Consider the following 5000-nt stretch of genomic DNA (forward strand, 5'->3'; position numbering starts at 1 on the left):
AACAGAACTGATGCGGGATTAATGGCGAATCCTAATAAACCCCCTAGAGCAATCAGTCCCAATGTGGGAAGGGCTCCCTTTCCCCTGGGAGCAGTGACTGAGGAAGAAAGGGAAGGGAAAGATAGGAGTGGGAGAGGACATCAAATTCGATTTCCTCCCCCATATTTTCCTCTTTTTTTTTTCCTTCTTTCTTTCAAGACCTATGACTAATACATATGTAACGCGTATATACATAACTTACAAAGACTAAGACTATCTCCATATTATACACAAGAATCTATATCCCTACACCAAGCACAAAATTAAAAAAGACGAATGTACCTTTTCATATCTTCCATGAAATTATATAGTTTTATCGATGTTAATTTTGATACTAGAGCACATGCGCTTGCTACGGTGTTAGACTATATTCTTTAATGACAAGGTTTGTAATACGGGTGTGGGTTCGTAAATGAGGGGAACGGGCATTATGCCTTGGAGCCAAGACAAGAGAACTAGGTGAGTAGTCTACAACAGGAGACGCATAGCTGTGACCGAACTCATCACCTTTGCCCTATTATGCGTTTGGACTGTTGGGGCAGGGAGCAGCCACTGCTAAGAGTCAGAAAAAAGTGCAGGATTCGAACCCACAACTAAGCAAATGCGAGGCCAGCACGTTTCTTAAGCCTCTTTGACACGGGGCTAGTTCACAAGCTACTACTAATAGCGACTCGTAAGATACCCCTCTACAAAGGGTACAAAGGATAACAAAGGCGGAGCATACCGACAGGAGACCTTTTGGTCCATAACTAGGTCGAATGTGGAAAAAATATAATAATGATAAATCAATAAAAATCAATAAATAAAAATTATAATAATATAAAAATTATAAGTAAAATAAATGCATAGGTATAGTTAAATAATAAGTCAACAGGTATATAGTAGATGATAATAAATTAACAGCTAACTAATACTAAATGAAAATCAAGCAAATAATATTAAAAAGAAACAGAAAGTTAGCCAACTTGCCTCCAAACTATCCTTTTGTCAACACTTACTTGCTCTTAGGTAAGTTAAGTTGCAGCTAACTAGCACTAGCGGCTAAAAAACTAGCTAAGTGTGAACGAGGCTTTGATGACCGTATTCTAGCTATCCTAGGACGATGTTACTACGTCATGAGGATTCACTTTCATGCAATTATGGGCAAATGACCATCATCAGTACTAAATCCACTTACAAACCTAGTTGAAACGTTTTATGTCAGTCAGCACGACACATCTAAAAATCTTACTGACATGGAGGAATTTTTACAATATTAAATTAATTATCATATTGGGAAACATTGGGTGTGAGTGAGTGCGTATCCCGACTGGCTACTTCCCTTATAAGGAAGATGAGGCCTTTGGTATATAAATAGATATTTATTTTCGCTATACATTATATCATTATCTGTAATGTTAATTATATAAGATGAAAGGTGTGAAATCAAAAACACATTAAAGACTGCTGGCAATTGGTAAATCTTATTTAGACAAACAGGAAAAGATCTTATTTAGCTGAAAGAGTTGTAGACGGTCTACTTTATTTAATAGAAGTAAATAAATTTTCTATTTTGTTTTAGGTAACAGAAAATATTCTATTTAGTTAAAGGGAATATTTTCATTGGCCTGGACATTATTGATGAACTATTACTAAAGAATTTTCGATAATTCATTGGACAATTTAGGTGAAGAAATATACACTTTTGGGTCTAACAGATTTTTGTTCAATTTTAATTTTTTCTTTTATTTATTTGTTTATCTATTTATTCATTTACCTTTTTGTGGAAAATTACATTTCTCTTTCCATATGTATATAGTAGCTTATATATTATATATATATATATATATATATATATATATATATATATATATATATAGTGTGTGTGTGTGTGTGTGTGTGTGTGTGTGTGTGTGTAGGTGAAGTGGCAAAGGAAACGTTAATGTTAGAGTATGGAGCTTTATTCATTACCAGGCGTTCCGACTTCTTGGGCCTTCTTCAGAATATACATACATACATACATACATGTATATATATATATTTTTATATATTTAAATATATATATATATATATATATATATATATATATGTGTGTGTGTGTGTGTGTGTGTGTGTGTGTGTGTGTGTGTGTGTGTGTGTGTGTGTGCACAAGAGAGAAAAGACGACATTGACGACATTTAGTTTTACTTCTTTCTTTTGCCCTCATTAGCCAAATCTCACCTACACACTTCTGCTCAACACACAGATGGCCTTTGTCACTCGTGTTGATCAATTTTGTCATAATGTTCATGACCCAACGAGTTCCCGCAGTAAAAGTTCTCTCCAAATTTAAAGAACGCATTGCAAGGATCCTTTCAGTCTTCTGCTGCTGTATCACCGCCACCGCCGAGAACAAAGAAGATGGCTCAGCAAACAGAAGTCCAAGGCCTTCAAGAGGCGAAAAACCAAAAGACCCTCGTAGTAGCGCCCATCAAGAGGAACTGACTCAAGAAGTTGAAGCTTCTACATGCTCAGAAGCCCCTGTTTCTCTCCAAAGTTACAGAAAGGAGAACAGCGATACACAGGGCAAAGACTCTTTTCAGAGACAATTAGAGGAAGGTCTCAAGAGATGTTTTACAACCCCCAATGACATCCCAGAGGAACCCAGCACCCCTTCTTCAAGAGTGAAAACAAGGGGTTCTCTCTTCGTCACCTATAATGAGTCTTTCGTGCATTATTCGTCTAAGCACTCAGGAGGAACAAACGGAGACTCAAGTGACACGAAACACACCGACTTCACGAAAAACTACAAAGTAGTCTCTGCTCTCGGAAGCGGTGGATTTTCGTCAACCGTCCTCGTCTCCAACATAGAAACGGGGATCGTCAGTGTGGCCAAGCTCCCAAACGAAGGGAAACGGATCTCGGAGATCATCCAGCGGGAGATCGATGCTTTGGGCGCGCTGGGTCACCCAAACATCGTCCGATTGATAGATGTGGCCACAAACGGACATTTGAAAATTATCATCACAGAGTACTGTCCTGGGGGAACTCTTGCCCACGTACTCGAAAGGCACTCGAACTTGCCCTTCTGGGATTGGGGCAACCGTGTGGCATCATACTGCCGCCAGATGTTCTCGATAAGCAACAAGAGGTCTTGAAGCTCATCGACTTCGGACTCTGTACAAGAGGGGATGACATATACGAACGTGGTCTCAAGAAAGTTCGGGGCACCCCCTGGTACATGGCTCCTGAAGTCATAGATAAGGACCAGCACCCTTACTCCGCCGGAAAAGCCGATGTGTGGTCTCTTGGATGCGTCTTCTACGAGTTCTGCACTGGGCAGGTTCCCTTCTTCGACTCAAAGGCAGAAGCTCTCAGGTCCAAACTCCTGATGGAATACTACGGCCAATGCTGCAAGAACGGCAGGCCAGACCTCAGGAACTTCTTGCAGAATACCTTTAGCCCTCTTCAAGAACGTATCTTCAAGGGCATTCTCAAGACCATGCTGGATCCTGATCCTTCCTGCAGAGCCACAATTTGGGATGTCAGCCAGGTATCTTTCCCAAAACAGTGAAATAAATAAATAATAGAAAATGAATATAAGATGAATAAGAGTGAATAAGAAAATTGGAAATTAGCCCAAAAAACATAGTGTAGATGAATCAAATATATGAGTACAAAAACCCAAATTAAAAAGATGGTGATAATAATAAAAAAAAATAGGAACAAATGCAGAAATAGAAAAATACAGGCAAGAGAATCAGTAAAAAGATGAGGCGAACAAATGATTGAGAAAATGATAAAGTAACAAACTATCAAATTTGAGGGAAAAATAATAGAGAGACAAGTCGAACAAATGGAGAGCCCTTTAAATCCCTACACACCTTATCTTAAAGAATAGATTAAGGTTGTGTCGTCTGAAACCCCAGGACCTTCCCTCAGCTGAATAAGATAACACAGTAAATTTTAATCGAACAAATACAAGACACCTATTTTTATTATATGTATATATATATTGAAGTATGGAAGACAAATGAGTGGAAGGGTGGTGAGGTCAGTACAGATAACAGTTGGAGTTTTAGTCACTGTCGTTTCGTCCTTACCAGGACATTCTCAAAGTACATACATTTTCAGAAAATTAACAGCTTATATAACCCATCCTTGCCGAGTTCCCCTCCCTCTATCATCCGTCCTCTACCCTTTTTCATGCGACTCCGACCATGTCACTTCTCCCTCCGTCCTCAATTGTCCTTTTTACCTCCTTGATAATCAGATACTTACCGCTCCTGCTAATTTTATGAACCCTTCCCTATGGTTGATGCAGGGGTGGAAAGTAATGTAGTGTAAAGAAAAATAGTGGAGGCAGCCTACATTACTTCCCACCCCTGCATCAACCATAGGGAAGGGTTTATATAAAATTAGCAGGAGCGGTAAGTACTCTGATTATCAAAGAGGTAAAAAGGACAATTGAGGACGGAGGGAGAAGTGACATGGTCGGAGTCACATGAAAAAGTGTAGAGGACGGATGATAGAGGGAGGGGAACTCGGCAAGGATGGGTTATATAAGCTGTTAATTTTCTAAAAATTTATGTACCTTGAGAATGTCCTGGTAAGGACGAAACGTCAGTGAATAAAACTCCAACTGTTCTCTGTGTTTAACTCACCACCCTTCCACTCGTATATATATATATATATATATATATATATATATATATATATATATATATATATATATATATATATACATATATATATACATATATATATATGTATATATTATATATATAATTTACATATATATATATGTATACACACACACACACACACACAGACACACACACACACACACACACACATATATATATATATATATATATATATATATATTATATATGCATACATATATATACGTTATATATATACATACACACACACAATATATATATACATATGTACATATATATATATATATATATATATAAATATACACACATATATATAGT

Source organism: Oratosquilla oratoria, chromosome 15 (genome assembly GCF_046742065.1).
Source record: "Oratosquilla oratoria isolate Oo_2021 chromosome 15, ASM4674206v1, whole genome shotgun sequence".
Taxonomy (NCBI): domain Eukaryota; kingdom Metazoa; phylum Arthropoda; class Malacostraca; order Stomatopoda; family Squillidae; genus Oratosquilla; species Oratosquilla oratoria.